Source organism: Panicum virgatum, chromosome 8K (genome assembly GCF_016808335.1).
Source record: "Panicum virgatum strain AP13 chromosome 8K, P.virgatum_v5, whole genome shotgun sequence".
Classification (NCBI taxonomy): Eukaryota; Viridiplantae; Streptophyta; class Magnoliopsida; order Poales; family Poaceae; genus Panicum; species Panicum virgatum.
Window position 1 is genome coordinate 1,872,592 of NC_053143.1, and position 11,821 is coordinate 1,884,412.

The following is an 11,821-nucleotide window of genomic DNA, read 5'->3' on the forward strand; positions in this document are numbered from 1 at the left end:
CCTTCACTCGCTCCGTGATTAAAGGGAGCGTAGCTTAGTGGTTACAAGGACTTTATTTGAGATTTCGAGTTCGATTCTCCGTTAGAGTGAATTTTCTATGATTTAACAGTGCTTGTGCTTTCAGTGGTAGACGACGTTTCCATCGACAGCGAAGCGCTCGTAGTGACTTCGTCAATCTCAAAAATTTGTCGCCTCAGCCTTTCGGAGGTGCTCATAGGGGTTTGATTGCGTGCTTGTATTCATAGGGATGAATGTGCGTATGTGTTTGCGAATATTTGCGTCCGTACAGTGTTTCTCGAAAAAAGTCAGAAATGCTTGATAATAATTAAGAAAAGAATAAAAAAATCCAAATGAGCGGATAAGGCGACAGTGCTGCCCATCGGGCCCACATGACGGCAGCCGCGCGCAGCCAACCGCCGCCGAACGAAGCCGCGCTCCGGCAAGCAACTGGCCGTGGCGCGCCCCCTGACGTCCGCCGTCGTCCGGCACAGGATGGGCGTCTAGACCGCGGAGGGCTCCACCACACTCCTTGCGTGGCTTCCGTAGTTTTTGCATTTTAGCCACGATTTACCAAGTTTTTGCATCATAGGTGCCTCTGCCTAGGTGTATATCGTGCAGTAGCAGTAGCGTCCATGGCTTGGCTGGCCTTCCTCTGTCGAGCTTGAGGTTGGTGGTGGTCGGTGCCCTCGCCGCCTCCTGCTTCTGCACACGATTTTTTTGTTTTTTCATGTTTTTTTTGTTTTTTATACGTGTCATTATAATTTTCTAACTTCTAAAATAAGCCATTATAATTTATCTATTTTAAAATTTGCCATTACAATTATTCACTTCTTTGAACCGTGCTATTTTATACGTCTTCAATGTTTTTGGACCCACTCGCAGACCCACATATTTTCGTATAATCCAAAATATACATGCTGTTTCTTTCCCTTCAACTCACCGACGACGTGTGGGGCCTACAAATCAACTCCTCCAACCTCCGGCCTCCTCTTCACCACGCGTTGCACACCTCCGCCCTCACCCCTCCCCGCGGCCTGCTCCCCACCGCCAGCCTGCTCTCCCCGGGCAAGCCCCTACTTGGCCTCGCGCGGGCAGGCCACCGCCACGCCCTCGCGCGAGCACGCTGATGCTGCCGCGGCGCCCTGGGCGGGCACGTTGTCGCCGCCGCCGCCGCGCCCTGGCGCGGGCAAGCCGCTGCTGCACCAGCTCGCGAGACACGCGCAGCGCGGCAGCACCAGTGCGGCCAGCAAGGGCAAGCAGCAGACGGGAGCACTCGGCCCCGACCAGCAAAGGCTTGTGCACGTGGCCCAAAGTAATACTTGTTTAGGAAAATTTAAATCTGTACCATTAAAAGATCACAAAGTTAGATATATACCATCGTTATCTCACTGACATGTGGGGCTCACATGAGTCAATGACATGTGGATCACGATGATATATATCTAACTTTTGGATCTTTTAATGGTATATATTCAATTTTTCCTACTTTTGTTAATGTGTTGCATGCTTAGTTAAATCAGGTTCTGCCCGCAGGAGGGCCCGACGGTGGCGGCATCGGCGTGCCCACCCGAGGGCGCGGCAGTGGCTTGCCCGCGCGAGGCCAAGCGGAGCTTGCTCGGGGAGACCGGGCCGGTGGCGGGGAGCAAGCCGCCGGGGGGTGGGGGCGGAGGTGTGCAGTGCATGGTGGAGAGAGGGTTGGAGTAAGCTGGAGGTTGGAGAAAAAGCTGACGTGTGGGCCCCACATAGGGGTGGAATCGAGCCGAGCCTCGACTTTTTTCGAGCTTTCTTTGAAATCAATATATTCGTATTTATTATAGTCTCCCGCGTTGTTTGATATGCAACTTCAAATCGAGCATAACGAGCCGAACTGAGTCTGCCAAAATTGACTTTTGTTCCAAATCAACTAATCTTTATTTTAAAAAAAGAACGAACGTAATCGGAGCAATTTTGAAACGAGCCACCGAGCCAGCTTAACGAGCTTTTTTTTCTAGGGTCAGTTGGATCCATGCCACTACAACTTCTTGAAATTGGATTTCATGTTGAAATCCATGCCATTGAGTGGCATGATTTTGAACATGAAACCCAATTTCACGGAGTTGTGGTGGCATAAATCGAATTTTCCCTTTTTTCTAGCCCTAGCCCCACATGTCAGTGAGTTGGAGGGAGAGAAGCAGAAGAGGTATTTTGGGCCATATGAAAATACGCAGTTCTGCGAGTGGGTCCAAGAGCATCGAAGACGTATAAAATGGCACGGTTCAAAGAATTGAAGAATTGTAATGACAAATTTTAAAATAGTTGAATTGTAATGATATATCTCAAAAGTTGAAAAATTGTAATGGCACATATAAAAAAAATCTTTTTTTCTTCTCGGCAAGAAAGAAAGGGTTGCCGGGAGGGAACATGGAAGGAGAGGTAGTTGGGCCTGAGAACATATCCAATTTGACGCGCTGGATCTGGCCTACTTACCTAAGGCTAATTGGGTTCCGTCCCTAGGCCTGGTATTGTTCAAGTAAGCAAACCTTTTTGGGTTGGACCTGGATCGGATCGGATTGCTGGGCCATTACTACGTGCAGGCTTTGCTTATTGCCTTTTCATTTTTCAGAAAAGAAAAACTTAGTACGTGCAGGCGTATAGTATAGCACGCACGCAAGAGCAAGCGAATCGAAGCGACGGATAGGATAGTTGGGAGACAGAGTACTTTTTTTTTGAAAGATATATTCTATTAGTTAAAGGCACAGTAATATGGAGCAAAACATGCCCCCAATTAAAATTTTGGAGTGCACTTTGCACAGTACATTAAATAGAATCTACATCAGGTTGATTAAAACCTGCTCCTGTTTGCTCGCACGTCCGCGTTCCATGCCAAAAAGTGGACGCATGGCGTTGGCTCTGGATGCTTTGCAAAAAAGCCCTCCTCTTTTATTAAAATCCCAACCCAATCCAATATGCTCAACCCGCATAGTATCCATGTGCACATGTTTTACAAATAGACCCTCATTCTAAACTTTATTTCCACATGAAGAAGAGAAAAATCGATGGTTTTGTATTTTTTACAGAAACCACCCCGGGGCGGTTTTCCAAACACCCCCTCCCACCACCCAACCGGCCAACCCGGCAACCCCCTCCTCCCAGCCCGAACCATAACCCTCCTCCTCCCCGCCTCCATCTCTCTCCCTCCCTGCCGCCACCTCCCATCCCCTTGTTGCGGGCTGAGGCGACGACGGGCCAGGAGACGGCCGATCCCGGTGGCAAGTGTGACAACCCAGGTAATTAAAATTCTAAGCAAGAGAAATTAAATATAGCGTTATGCCTAATTAACCAAGAAAAGTTGAAATAAATGCATGTGTATGTGTGTATGTGCATGTACCTTTAGGTAAAATACATCTTTTATAGGTTTAAATATATTTGTTCACCATCGCCATGAAATGACAAATAGAATGCAATGATATACACCCTAGGTGATGTTTAAAATTTTTGCAAGAGTAATCAAATTCAAATTTTAAAGTGGTCACATGAAATGATGAAATAATTCAAATCTTTACCAACATGCTTTGAAAATAATTTTCAAACCATAGCTCAAATAAACTTTTGCCCAAAACCAAAGTTGTATAGTTTTAAATGTTGAAAAACTTTCGTGTTCAAGGATTTTCAAGTTTATACACAAAAATTGAAGAAAAAATTGAATTTGTAGTTGAATAGGGCAATAATTCATATTCATCGAACATTCAAATTTAACTCTTCATATAAACTTCAAATGAGTTTTTGTGCCTGAAATGAAAGTTGTGAAGTTAGAAATTTTCTACAACTTTCGTGTCGAAAGTTTTTCACATTTCCATTAGAAATTTTGAGAAAAATTCAGTCAAACTCGTTGACTCTTTCTCCCTCTTCTCTCTGTTCCCTTCCCTGGTTCTTGAATAGAGCCGAGCAGGGCATCATTGCCCCTGCCGCACGCACGCCTCCTCGCCGCCTATCGCAGCTCGCTGCGCCATCGCTGCGGCCACTGCTGGCCATGAGTACCTACCCCCGCTGACCTTTCCTCCCGTCCTGTCACCGCTGCAGCACGCCCCCTTCCTCGCTGAGCCCCTGCCGGCCTTCAATGCCGCTCCACGACGAGGGCATGGCGACGCCGGGCCATCACTGCTCGCATCGCGCCCCGGCCCTTCCCAACCCTTCCTCCCTCGCCCTGCCACCTATAAAAGCCAAGCCGAGCCCCTGATCGCGCACCCAGGGAGCCGCCGCCCCACCATTGCCACCGCCGCCCGAGCTCCACCGTGGAGCCCTACTCTTCGCCCTTCCTCGGTCCCAACTGAACCCCGGAACGGGTCCTCCTCGCCACGGTGAAGCTCTGCGGCCAGACCTCGCCCTCCCTCCCACGCCGGAGCGGCGCCGCCGCTGTCCGCCACCGCCACCTCCGCTACTGCACGCCGGCGAGCCCGTTCCGGCTTCCCCCAGCCCCAATCGAGCCCACCTAGAGGTAGAGCGTGGCCTCCTCGTGCTGTTTCCCCTCTCCTCTCTCGCCGCCGGCGGCCGGACTCGCCGGGATTCGGCCGGGCGCCGCCTCCTTTGTTCCTGGCTCCGGCCAGGGGCATATTTGCAAGCCTCCAAATCATTCCAGGGGCCTAGATGCAAGATTTCGTTTTCTTTTTCTTTTGTTTTCAAAAATAGCGAACTTGTAAAATCGATATAAATTCATAGAAAAATCAGAAAAATACAAACTTAAATGTTATGGCATCCTTGTGACTAGATCTACAACTTTTGTTACATGAACTTTTTAATTTTCTCAATAATTTTTTCTCTATTTAAAATACAAAAGTAAGTAGCTTTTATTTGTATCTCAAGTTTCATGCATGATCTAAGGACCATTTTTGGTCAGTGTGTTGCATGCTATAAGCTTAGTATTGTGTCAAATTACCATGGCCAGTGCACATCTATAGCTATAGGTTTTAATAGATTTTGATTTATGCCTAGGTTAAATAGTTTTATTTCTTCAAGTTGTTCTGATATGTTTCTTAGGCTCAAACTTTTAATATATCTATACTTTTGTTCCTAGTTGCATTAGAAAAAAGTTTGACAGTTTTTAGTCATGTCTAACTGGTCTGTGTAAATTAATATTGATCTATGCCACTATATATTGCTTTATTTTTCATGCCTTGTATGTTTCTCTTTTAATGCTGAAAAATTTATAGTAGGTTCATCATCAGATCCTCAACACTTAGTTAAAGTTTCGTTACTAGTACTCGCATGGTTTTGCGTGTACAATTTAATCTTGATTCAAGTAGTAGCAGCTTACGCTATTTTTTTAGTGATTAATCTGCTTGACGAAAATGTCTGAAATTTTTGACAGTAGGTTTGTGTTTCAGCAAAGTACTCTGTATAAAAATCTCAGCACTAGAAACTATCTTTAACAACAGTTAGGAATAATTCGTGTTTGTTCATGAAAATAGCTTTTATAAAAAGGCAAAACCCTCACTTAATGTGAAATAGTTAATCTAGATAATACTCTATAAACGATTGCCCAAGTTGATGTAAATGAAATATTTTACAACTTTATAGTGAAGTAAATAATAAATTGTTACGGTCACACAACTCATGCATGTGCATTTCATATAGATACGCCTACTCTCGCCGACGGTACGTACGAGCTGGTGCCGGAGTCCGAGAGTGAGTAGCGTGAAGCCCAAGCTAATCTAACTGAGGCCGCCGAAGACCCGAACCAAAGTTCGGAAGAGCCCAAGGCTAACTTTGCTTAGCAAGGCAAGCCCCGGAGCATGACCTATTACTTTCAACTCTATGCAACTTATTGTTTCTATATACTTGTGCATTTAAGTTTACAGGAGTTGATTGAAACCTTAGTTGCATGATCCTAGGTACCTATACTTGAACACTAGTTGGTTTAGGTCGCTAGTTAGCTATGCTAATGATTCGGTAGAAGTTGAGTGATTTCTTGTCACTCGCGAGCTCATAGGAGTTGAATGTCTACTACATGCTGCAATCATAAGGTCCATGGGCGAGGCTATGGTACTTGTTGATGCCCCGTCTGTTTAGTGAAAAATGTTAAGGCCGCAGTGTGTGGTAGTGGTGGTTAAGCGTTTGAACGTACTAACCACATGCCGAAAAATATGATAATCGGTAAGCTTAAGTACCTGATCGGCCCGGGGAGTGGACTTTTCCCTCACCCTCTTTGAACTTTGTTTCTCAGGTGGCTACATGCGGGTGCAAGCATGGTCACGACCCAGCGTCGACCATGGCGTGGGGCTCTTGTAGTCGAAGGGGGTGACCCTGATCCATAAGCCGAAAAGAAAGGGGAAAAGTCACGTGGGTGACTGGGTCCCCATGCGTGTGTGTTAGGTCTGTCTTGCAAGGTTAACAAATTCGATTCGAATCGTCCGCCTCTCACGGATATTGGGACCACTTAACCCTTTTGCCACATAGAGTAAGAAGTGGAAGATGATGATAATGATGATGAATTTGGCTGGTTGGATGATAAAAGATAATTGTTTTCACCATGTATGCTATTGGATAGATGCTCACCTAGAATGGTTAATTGAACTAGAACCTGAAAGCTAAAATATGCAATTAAAGATCTACTCTTTACTGCTTTTCGGCAAAACAAACCCCTCAAGCCAAAAGCACTCATCCTTGCTCTTGCTTGCTTCTCACTCAAATCCCTCAAGGAAATCACTCAAGAATGGAGAAGGGAGAGTGAGAGAGCTCTTTTTGCCTTAGGTTTGAGTTCTGTTCGTCAAAAGTGGCAAGAGAGACAGCTGAAGGGTATGGAGGGGGGTATTTATAGTCTTCAGCCCAAAAATAGCCGTTGGGCGAAAGGGTACCCAGAGACTCCGGGTATATGCCCGGAGACTCCGGGCAACCCTGATTTTTCAGCACGGAAATAGCACCCGGACACTCCGGGCAATGGGGTCCGGAGTATCCGGGTAAGGCAGGGATAAACTTTCAGTTTATGGTTCCTTTGAGGTGTTTTGTGGCACACAAGTGTTTGTATAGGTTCTCTTGAGCACAAGATCTAAATCGAAACCCTTGAACCAAGTCCCTCTTGATAGTACGGCGTTCCTATACTCAAATTTCAAATTCAAAATCTAATTTCTTGAGTAAACTTGAGCTCCGCTTTTTCATTTCCTTTTTGAGGGTCATATATCGTCACTTGATTCACCTATACATGTTCACCACCTGCACACATGCTCAATTACACGATTAAATGCACATGTGTTTTGTCATTAACCACCAAAACCCACTTAGGGGCTTAGATCACTTTCAATCTCCCCCTTTTTGGTGATTGATGACAACCCACATGTAACTCATTTGATAATCATAAAGCGATAAACATTTAGCATATAAGAGCTCCCCCTAAAAGTATGCCATGAACTTTGAATTTCAATTTTGACTTGACATGTCAACAATTGGCATATTTATCGAGAGAAACACTAATGCTCTTATAAGTTTTACAGTGGGGTGAACAAGTAAGTGCCAAGAGTATGTGTAATGCATATGACATGTTATCCACTCAATAAAATGTGTATCTATCAGCTGGACCTGGAGACTCCGGGTATAAGTCCGGAGACTCCGGTAAAGATATCCGGAGAATCCGGCCTGTATCCCGGAGTATCCGGCCCTTCTGAGCCAGAACACAGACAAAAAGAAAACAGATAAACCACAACTCAAATATGACACACACTAGCAGAAATTTCTTAGAGATAACCCAAGTTCGACAGCTAAGCATAGAGTAGCACATATTACAACGGTTCTCACACCACATAGTCCTTACAAACGATCAAGAGAGTTTAAAACGGAATGGAAACGACATAAGTTCGATACAAAGGCGACACATGCCCAAATGAGTACATAAATGGCATTTTCACTCCTCCTTTGTCATCAAGTGCCAAAAAGGGAATGAAAAGAAGCATGAAATCCATCTACTCATCATCTTCATCTTGGGCGGCATCCTCGGAGGTATCCTCATCTTCATCGGAGTCAGGGTGCTCACGATAGCCTATGGGCTCATCTTCTTCGGTCTCCTCATCTTCATCAAAGATCTCTTGGCCACTTGGAGGAGCATGGCGGGAGGAAGAAGTACGGCGACGAGGAGAACGGGGCTGATGACGAGCACGTGGAAGTGGAGCATGAGTAGCGGCACTAGAAGCCTCATCGGCGGCATCCCACTCAGCAAATGGATCATCAAAGTCCGGGAGCTCGCGGTGAGGATCCAAAGGAAGTCCCAAATGACCCCGTATCTCATTGATGGACCTTGAGTTCTCATGCACATCATTTGCAATAGTCCTACACATCCCAAATAAGCTGCGGAGGGCCCTCTTCACAAAGGAGTCATGATGACGGTGACGAGACGATGAAGAGGCACCCACAGAAGATGGAACCAGATCATGTCTTGGATTCCTTGTTGCACCGGCATGAGCTGGAGGAGGAGGCAGTGCATCACCTGAGCGGGCACGCAAGTGAAGAGGCTCATGCTTAACTGTCTTTGGAAGTGTGACCTTGGTCACCCTCTCTATCATATACATTATGTATGGTGCAGCAGGAAGGGACTTCTTGGCCTCAATCATAGTCCTTCTTAACTCATTCCAAATGAAGTCCATAATGCAAAAAGGTCTACCACTTGGCAAAGTCCGGGCTAGAAGATTCACTGCATAGTATCTCAGTGCCACGGGATCTCCATCCTTTGCATCAATTGTTGCTCTAAAGAATTGATTTATTGCATAGTAAACCGGTAAGAGATGATTTGCCTTTCCTTCTTGAGCACAATAGGGATTGTAGAACAAGGTGGGTACTTGATATGTCTTGAGTTGTTCCTCAACATGAATGAGATCTCTCTTTTCATCCTCAGTGCCAAGTCCAAGTAATCTAGAGAAGGTCATGTAATCCACTCCATATTTTGCTCCTTCGGTGGTCCAATAAAATGCAATCTCATTTTCATCATAATATAAAGAAGAATGAAATTGAGCAAGGATCTCTTCATTCCAATCATAGCGAAAACCCATAATATCATAGAGACCCATCTCCTTGCACTTTGCCATAGCCTCATTAAAGAATGGATCCTTCATATTCTCATAGTATTTCCAATCCACGTACTTGCAATGAACAATGGGAGCACGAGACTTACGCATCACAACTGAAGAATAGAAGTCTTCGTGAAGCTTGCACCAAAAGCGTCGCTCAAGACCTTCACTCTTGTCATATCTGTAAACTTTCTCTTTGCGTGCCTCTCTAAGTGCCACATCTTGCTTGTAATAGTTTCTTTCCATCTCTACTGTGAAGCCAGGCACTATCCCAGGTCGATGAAGCCTTGGAATGTTAGGATAAGTGCGCTGCCCGGGAGGGTACTCAACTACCAAACGAGGAGGGGTCTTAGGACATATGTCATGAGCAATACCCTTGCTTGTTGGAGTTGGACGAGATGGAGGAGCCGCTGCTCGGCTTTGCAAAATGTAAGGAGCTTTCCTTGGCTCCTTAGAACTGCTCCCAGCGGGTTCCTTCCCGGCATGATGACGTGGACGCAACTCCCTTGGAGGATTTCGAGGAGCATCTTCCCTTTGAGAGTGAGAATCATGGCGCCTCTTTTGTCTCCGTTGCTCTGCATCCTCCAACGACTCACCAGCGCGTGGCCTCACCATGCCTAAGTAGATAACAAAGATCAAGACCAAGCTGGATAGAATTGGGAAGAAAAAGATGTGCTGGTGGAGATCAAGTCCGGAGACTCCGGGTGTTGTGGGGTTCTAGGGGTACCCACAGCCGGGTGGCGGAACGCACCCGCCTATTCCCAGTGAGGGAGTACTCGGGGAAGTACTAGGCGACGGGGCTGGATCTATGCTGAGACAAGGACTCAAGAACACACGATTTAGAGTGGTTCGGGCCGCCGGAGCGTAATACCCTACGTCCACTGGGAGATGTATTGTTCTTGGTGGTGTGTATGAACCTACCCTCTGCTGGCCTTGGCTCTTGCCCAGCCTGAGGTCTTCTAGCGGCGCTCCCCCTTTTATAGATCAAGGGGGAGCGGATACATTGGACGTTGGACCCCGACAAGTGGGCCCAACGTGCTGTGCAGCATACTGCGCAGAGTACTTAAAAGACAACAGTGGTTACGAATCTTTTCCTCCGATATGCGTACTGCTGCTCTTCTGACCCAGGGGGTCTTTCCTTGTCCCGTCAGCTAGGTGCCCGTTGGAGTAGCGTAGCTTGCGGCGTAGCCTGCTGAGGCTATTATGTAGGCGTCATAATGGGCGAAACCGAGCCGTCGTATCCATCTGCTATGGCAGACTGGCAGGCGCGGCGTGGGCGGCGCCAGCGGCTCCACTACCTTGGTAATACGCGATCAATAGTGCCTCCTGGTCAAAGAATCGCCTCGGCTTCCACTGTATCAATGCGGGGCGTCCACCTACCGCAATAAATGCAGTGGTGGGTGAGGCTTTGTATGGAGACCAAGCGCCCTTGTATACGTGTCCGCGCCGGACCACCCAGAGGTAGGGCGTCGACTTCTTCCCTTAGCGAGGGGTCTGGTTACCATACAAGAGGTCCGGGACCCTATGAGGGGTCCGGGACTTCCGCGGGGGTCCGGACCCTTCGGGAGGTCCGGAGCCCCGGCTGTTCGGGCTGCCCGCCTCCACCGGGACACGCGTCGTTCCCGGACCTTCCCCGGCCGTGGAACGGGTCCGGACCATTGTCGGGAGGACATGACTTCGGACCGCTGGGGTCCGGCTGTTTGGTTGTAGTCAAGGATGACTACTAAGGCTCTTGCCTAGACACAGCAAGAGGGGGTACCCCAGTCCTGGGGTACCGACAGTGGCACCCGGGCCCACCTCGGGAGAGGTACGAACCCGCGGGTGGGGCCACCACCGTGATGTGTTCCTACGCAACTTGATTGCGTTGGTGTGCTCATGGAGAGAGCGGGCATCCTGGACCCCTGAGTCCGGTATGCCTGTTGCCAGGTTCAGGTACTAGAGTGCTCTCCATTGGGCGACGAAGGTGTAGGCTTAGGGTACGGAACCAAGCTAAGCGGCTACACAGACTTCGGATCACTCAGGGAGTAAGCACCACTTCCCGGACCCGGCTCTTGTCGACCGTGGCGAGCGGTCTCCGCCGGAGCGGGCCACCGGAGTGGACTTGGAGCGACCGTGGCGAGCGGTCTCCGCCAGAGCGGGCCACCGGAGTGGACTTGGAGCGACCGTGGCGAGCGGTCTCCGCCGGAGCGGGCCACCGGAGTGGACTTGGAGCGACCGTGGCGAGCGGTCTCCGCCGGAGCGGGCCACCGGAGTGGACTTGGAGCGACCGTGGCGAGCGGTCTCCGCCGGAGCGGGCCACCGGAGTGGACTTGGAGCGACCGTGGCGAGCGGTCTCCGCCGGAGCGGGCCACCGGAGTGGACTTGGAGCGACCGTGGCGAGCGGTCTCCGCCGGAGCGGGCCACCGGAGTGGACTTGGAGCGACCGTTGCTGACAATCCGATGAAGCATGTTACCGGACCTCAGTAAGGTGCAAAGAAACCAAGCCTTATACTAGAAGTGAGCCCGGGACCTCTAAAGACAGCAGTCCTGGATACTAGAGTACTTGTAACAGGGTAGTGAAGTACGTAAACTTAGGGTACATTACCAGGCTAAGCCACGCGGAGCTTCTCTACCCCAGGATACAAATACCACTTCACCAGAGCAGGTCCTTAGGGGTCCGGACTGCCTTCCAGCTAGAAGGGGTGTCTTCACCTGACCACAAGCCAGCAACTTAACTTGGATTGTTAGCAATAAGGGAAACTCCGGTCAAGAGGAAAGAATAGTTAAACCAAGGCGAATAAATGTAATCAGGGTGG